Here is a 6,965-nt window from a genome sequence, read left to right as displayed (position 1 = left end):
CTATAAAAGACAGGAGGAAGGGGAATGTACCAGGTGTTTTCATTTTCAGAATTAAAACTCTCCATTTGATTAGGATTTATCACTGCGGTGCCAACATAGCCAGGAAATACTGTTATTGAAGGAAGAACCCTTTCCCATAGGAAAACTTCATGGAATAGATTCTACTTGTAATGTTGTATGTGACTAGAGGAGTTGGCCTCTAATTCTCAGTTACGTTAAGTGCCACCTTGGGCACATAAGATAGGCTAGGATCTGGGTTCTCATCCCCACTCTGCCTCTGACTACACATGCCATTTTGTCACCTCCTGAGACCATCTGTGGAATGGGAGAAAGGGGTGGGGAGGTGGGTGGAATGGTCTCCCAAGATCATTTCCAGCTCTGACATTCTTCAAAGTTTTCTCAATTCTCTAATAGAAATGGGAAAAGAAAAACAGTGGACCCACTGACCAACATTCGAGTGTCATTCCTAACGGGTGAACAAAGGAAGTGCTCGCTGCCAGGCTCCAGGTTGGGTCCAGGTCTGCCCTGATAGAATGCCGGCCCCCAAGTTGCATCTTGGAGGGATGTGTCCTCACAGGTGGAGATGGAACAGCGGCGGTTAGGGTTTGTGTGGTGAGCTCTCTCTTCCCTCCCCTTTGGGACCCTGTTGAGGGCGGTATCTTTTTGCCTTGAGGCTGAAACCAGTGTTTGGTGGGTATCCTGTGTCTGCACTTGACAATGGCCTGGGTTCTTGCTACCTTCGTGCTGGCTGCGAGAGCAGCTAGGTGCCAGGCCCCACCTGGGTTTTGCATGAGAGTGGAGACCTTTCCAGAGGAGCAGAGGCCAATTTCATGTGTGGGTTCTGCCCATGAGATGTGTAGGTCAGACACACTCTTCTCTCTCTGCTGGGCTGGGCTGGGTCTGGTTTCTAAAGGGACCTTCTTCCTGATCAGCTACTGGACACAGAAGTGGCTCATGGCAGAGAAACGATTTCTGAGCTGGAACAACCTGGGGGTAATGGATGGCTAGGCATTTTTGAATGCAGCAAATTGGCTTGGAACCCAAGGGCTGCAGAATGTCTTCCATGGGTGAGAATCCTGATCTGAGGCCAGCTGGGATATGCCAGGGTTTACTCTAAACTAATCTCGAAAAATGTATTTCACAGAAGAATTCACTCTCTTTCCCATGATTCTGCTGAGGCCCATCCATTTGTCTACCTGTCTTTAAGACTGGGCATCACTGTGTGCAAAGTACCAAGCCCTGACCATAAGTGCTACAGTGTTTTCAATCTGATTTAGGGGCAATACCCGGAGGATCCTGATCTAGTACCTAACAGCCAAGTAATGAACAGAGAACTGGGCTCCAGAGGGTGGGGGATAGTGCCACCTTGGGAGTTCAGAGGTGACTCTGTGAAGCAGAGGAGTCAGTCTGAACCAAGTCCTGGATTTGGAAGCTGTCTGCAGTCAGTGACTTTAGCATCTGCTGCTATTTCACACATGGGCTTTTGTTAGATCCCGGTGCTGATACGAAAAGAGCAGACAGGGATGTGGTCTGGACTTTGTGGGAGGTGGGGTCTGAAGGCAGGCTAGAGACCATGAGCTTAGAAGAAACCTACTGTAGGGCTTGTGGATTTTTTACAGACACGTGTATTTTGTATAGACTTGTGTTTTGTATGTTCAAGGAGTCACACTTGCTATTATTCAGTTAAGGGAGAAAATATAGTCGGCATACATCCTGACATTTCTGAGGATTTTGACAGAAGAAGGTCAAAGTCATCACTGCCCCCACTATCCCAGGCTCATTAGGTGTTAACTGCATTGCAGTGACAGGCCAAAGCCTTCCTGAGGGGAACGCATGGACAGTGGCAGGGGACGCTTGGCCACTTGCTTGAAATACAGGACCTCTTTCAGGGCTGTTGTACATCTGTTTCTTTCACTTAGATGCCTGGGTTCCTATGCCATGCCCTAGGACCTGGTTTGCAGGCTCTTACGCCCCAGAAGGCATTGGGAGTCCCACTACAGAGCACACACTTATCCTTGTCTCCTGACCAGAGAGAGGGACTTGCATTGAGGACCCAAAACACTAGGTGGCAGTAGTGTAGCTGTGATGCCACTGGTAGTTACCCAAGTGAAGAGCTGGGCTCTAAACTTCATTGGTACTGCAGACCTCAGTCTTTCAAGCAGGGGTAGGGAAATGTTCAGCCCACAGGCTGTATGTTGTTGTTAGGTGCCACAGAGTCAGTACCGACTCATAGCAAGCCTATGCACAGCAGAATGAAACACTGCCCAATCCTGGGCCAACCTCACTATTGTATTGTTGTTGCTAAGTGCTGTCGAGTCGGTTCCAACCCATAGCGACCCTGTATCTGGTTTCTGAGGAGCAGCTGATGAGCTTGAACCACTGACCTTGCAGTTCACATGGCTTTGCAGTCTGGTGCATTAGTAGTCAGCACCACACTGTGAAATCATTTGGTCTGGCCCTGCTAAGGCAACCGCAGTTCAGCCATCACATCTGTTGTTAAGTACCATCAAATTGTTTCTGACTCATAGTGACCCTGTCCTGTATAGGGTTTCCAAGGAGCAGCTAGTTAGCGTGAACTGCTGACCTTATGGTTCAAAATGAACTTGCAGTCCAGCGCACTAACCAGCAGTGCAACACCAGGACTCCAGCCGTCACATTAGGGGTGAGTTAATTAAACGTTTGACCAAATATGTTGTTAAGTGTTGTTGAGTTGGTTCTGACCCATAGCGACCCTGTATAGGGTTTCTAAGTAATGACTGGTGAGCTTGAACTGCTGACCTTGCGATTCAAACGACTTTGCAGTCCAGCGCATTAATCCACAGCACCACACCAGGACTCCTTGACCAAATATAGCAGGCAGATTTTTAAGTTGATAATTTTGTACGGCCTATGAATGACATAAAATTTAGCAGAAAAAATGTTACCCACCCCTACTGTAAAAGACCGCTCCTCTTGTCTGCTTCCGTGTGTGTGTGTGTGTGTGTGTGTGTGTGTGTGTGTGTGTGTGTCTCCCCTCTCCCCCTTAGGTTCCTAGGTACTGCCATGACTCACCTGTGCGAATGTGTAATTATAGAGGGTCTGGGAAGAGTGTAAGCCCAGGGCCCTGTAGTGCTAATAGACTTTGATTCTCATGAAAGAAGCTGCTGAGCAGTCAGAGGCCAGATATTCTGGGTGGGGACTGGCAAGGGAGGAAAAGTCCACCTGTTTAGATTCAATTACATGAATCTTTTCCCATCCTGTCAACATGCCCCCGAGACACTTCCGAATTGCATACAAAATGTAGCTCCTGTGTTAAACTAAGGATGGCAGGGCACCAGCCTTTATTCTAAGCTGTTAGATGTCTAAGTGCCTACTGTGTCCTAGGCACTATGTATGCTAGGCACTTCAGTGGGAATAGAGTAGGATTTGGATATAAGTTCTGGGTTCAGATCCCACTCTGCCATTTAGCTGCATGTTCTTGGGCAAGTTACACAATTTTTGTTTTCACTGTCTCAGTTTCTTCATGTGTAAAAAGGGGTTTGGTAATTTCTGTGGGGGACACAGAATCCAGAGAGCCTTCCTCCAAAGGTGATTGTGTGATCTATGAGGAAATATTTGTAATGCTCCCAGTGTACTACCTGGTGCGGAGGAACTGGTGTTTCTTCTCAGTCATTCTCTGAGGTGGGTGTATTCCTGTTTTACAGGCATCTCTCTGACAAGAGGTGAGGATCTTGAAAAGAGTTGAACTGTTATCCTCAATAGAAAGTATAGATGGTTATAACTGGGATTGAAAAGTTTGCTGTACGATTGCAGCACAAAAGGATCTTTTGGGAAAGAAAGGATAGGGTGAAGAAGTGGGGAGGCAAGAGAGAAGGAGCAGGGAAGGCTAAGTGGCATTGGAACTCAAGAGGTTAATAATGGAGCAGAAATGAGCTTTTCTATGAAAAATGTTATGTCTCATTCTGCTGGGCCTGCTTGTGCACAGAGAAAATTTTCTAAGTTGCCCTGAATGGCAGCTATCAGTCATGACCACACTCTGGGGTCTGGTGTAGAAGCCCACACCACAGTGCAAGGTTAGCCTTACAGCCCCAAAGGGGCAGTTTACCTTGTGTGCGCAAGGGGCCTGGTTGAGAAGGGAAAGCAGCTACTCATTATCTTGAGGTAAAGGAAGACGGTATTGGTTACAGTTGTCTAATTGTACCTTCTGTTTAGGTTGAGGAGAAAGTACACATAGAATCCAGAGAGGCCCAGGGCAGTGAAGTGACTTGTTCAGGGTTTCAAAGTGGGCCAGGTAGGGTCAACTTCCAGATCTTGGCTGTGTGACCTAGCAAAGGAAGCATCCAGTTTTGTCACTTAAGGCAGGTGAGGTATAGTTAAAAGTCATCATCAGGATAGACCAGCTGGGCTTCATTAGGTAAGTAAAAAGAACTATAATAAACCAAGGAGCTTGGGAGACACTTGACTATGGTTTATTAGATCTAAAAAAAGACCCAAGGACAGTGACAGGATTCATTGGAATGAATTCAAAGCACAAAGGTAATCTGCACAAGACTACAAAGAGCACAATTTCGGTCAGTGTTATTTTTATGAGAATACACAAAGCTGTGTTCATTCCCTCAGAAAATGTTTTCTTGAGCAGTATAGATAACTTAGGAATTAGAAGCCATTGCTGTTTTTCCTTTCGACAGCATCACTTTGAAGTATCACAAATCATAGGTAAGTCAACTCCTTCCAGCAGAAAATAGTCCCAAGAAGGCTGAGAGGCCTGGGTGGGCAAGGGCCAAGCTGAAGAGAGAGGAGAGAACCTCTGCGTGGGAAGATGTCTGTCAGTCAGTGCTGTGTTCTGATAATGGACCCCTAGACTCAGAAGTTGTTAAAAAGCCAAGCTTCACAACAAAGCAATGACAAACTAATCCTGAAATATATTTAACTTGAAGTTTCTGGGATTTCCTTTTTTTTTTAAGGTAAGAAAACTGTTTTAGGAGTGTTATAAATCCATATTTATAAGCAAGTAAAAGTGTATTTAGAATAGTTTTGTTTACCTGATTAAATATGTTTTCGGGATGTGTATCGCTGTGGAAATTATGAATACTTGTTGTACTATGGGCTTTTCTGGGTGCCTCACCCCTATTTCTCCTCCCCCACCCCCAGTTTCCCTTCTCAGAATACACGGCTAAAAGGGGAAGGAACCTGAGCAAGAAGGGGCAGACTGTTGGAGAATTGTGGGTATATGGGTGCCTTTACCAAAGTCAACTGGGTACATGCATCTGTGCATTTTTCCATCAATGCCTCCAGGCAATTAGATCAGAGGAGTACTGTTAAAAGGCCTATTTCTTAGCATGGCCAAGATATATAGAACAAACCCTCTTAACTCAAAGTTTTAAAAAGAGGTTTAATGAACATCAATCACATACATCAATACATATCTTACCCCATAATCAAATAGGATTATCACTGAGCCTCAGAATAATATGTAAACCCCCTTTAGAGTGACCCCTTCACTTGCGAGCACATAGGAGGACCGGTCACCTCATTTGCCAGTGTCCTCCCCACGTATACTGACTCTTGCTAGCTCTGCTCTGTACAGTGAATTCCCTCTTTGCTGCCTTCCTTACTGCATTTCTGGCTTGCCTGGCTCCTGACTTACAGGCCATGTCAAAGCATGAGGGCTTAATCTTGGTATCTGACTTCTTAGTCCCTCCATCCAGGGTATTTGTTTTCCTGAAAATAGGAGGAACAGTTTAAGTACCTGGTGACTGAGCAGTAAGACATGTATATATGTATTTGAGGCACCTGTTTCAGCAGGAACACTAACAGCATCAACCGAGAGGGGCTTCTGTATGACAGTGACAGACCATCCAAGTGTCACTGGTACTTGTTTTCTTCTAGCCACTGCTGCAGTCACTTATGGTCTGACAGCCACCTCAGGGCTGCTGCTGGCTGAGGGCTTACATGGATCTGACCTTGACAATAGCAGCATTCTCTTTCATGGGTCAGTGTTAGAATTTTGGTAGCACTGGATGACTATCTCCAAATTAATTCAAATTAGTCCAAGTAGTATGTAATCCAACCTTTTCCCTCTAATTGTTGGTTGGCAAGGAGGTAGGATGAAGGTAGTTATTGACTATGTTCAGGCCAAAGGGAATTTGCTGCTGTCATTAGTAAGTGAGGCAGTTGCCAAGAGCTCACTGACTTCAAACTCAAAGACATTCTCCTGGTTACAAAGGTCATTCTTACAAAAGGAAGAATTGATGTACCATCCCAGAAACTTACAATAGCAAATGCCAAGTGTGGGCGTATGTTTGGAAGAGAAGAGAAGGTAGAGTGCCTGTGACGTCATCCTTTGGGACCACTAAAGATTGACATCATGCTGCCATGCTTACTTTTCCCACTGAGGTAGCAGAAGGCAGTAAAGGAGATCTGGCTTCTGAAGAAGGCTTCAGACACCTGGGAAATAGCAAAGAGAGCCATAGATAAGTGGTGCGCTCACTTGAACCACAAGAGGAGCTGGAAAGTATATAGAGAATGGTATCAGGAAAAGATTTCCTTATTTTGTGAATGGAAGAGAGAGGAGGGCCAAGTTTGTACAGACTGAGGGAAAGACACCAGCATGGTAACTGTTTAGGAGGGGCGAGAGGGGTGTGGATGCGTAAAGTTGAATGGAGGTAGGCACTAGAGGCTGGGAGATCAGGAATTAGAAGGACAGTCAAAGGCTTTTACTTGAAATACAGATGGTGGAGAGAGGAGGACCAACAGAAATAGCAGGACCTGCAGATCCTACATGAGCTCTGTGATGTTCTCTCTGACTGACACTTGGTACACTTGGGTGAGGAGGTGCTCCTACATTACGTGCAGGTGAAGGAGAAATGAATAAAGCCTTTCTGTATGACCCTATCACATAGATGTTAAACAGAAAATGTCAATAAAGCTAAGGAACAAGGAATCACAGTCCTTTTGTTACAAACAGACTGGAAAAACGTGTCAGA

Source organism: Chrysochloris asiatica, unplaced genomic scaffold (genome assembly GCF_000296735.1).
Source record: "Chrysochloris asiatica unplaced genomic scaffold, ChrAsi1.0 scaffold00207, whole genome shotgun sequence".
Taxonomy (NCBI): Eukaryota; Metazoa; Chordata; class Mammalia; order Afrosoricida; family Chrysochloridae; genus Chrysochloris; species Chrysochloris asiatica.
This window is presented reverse-complemented; position numbering follows the sequence as displayed.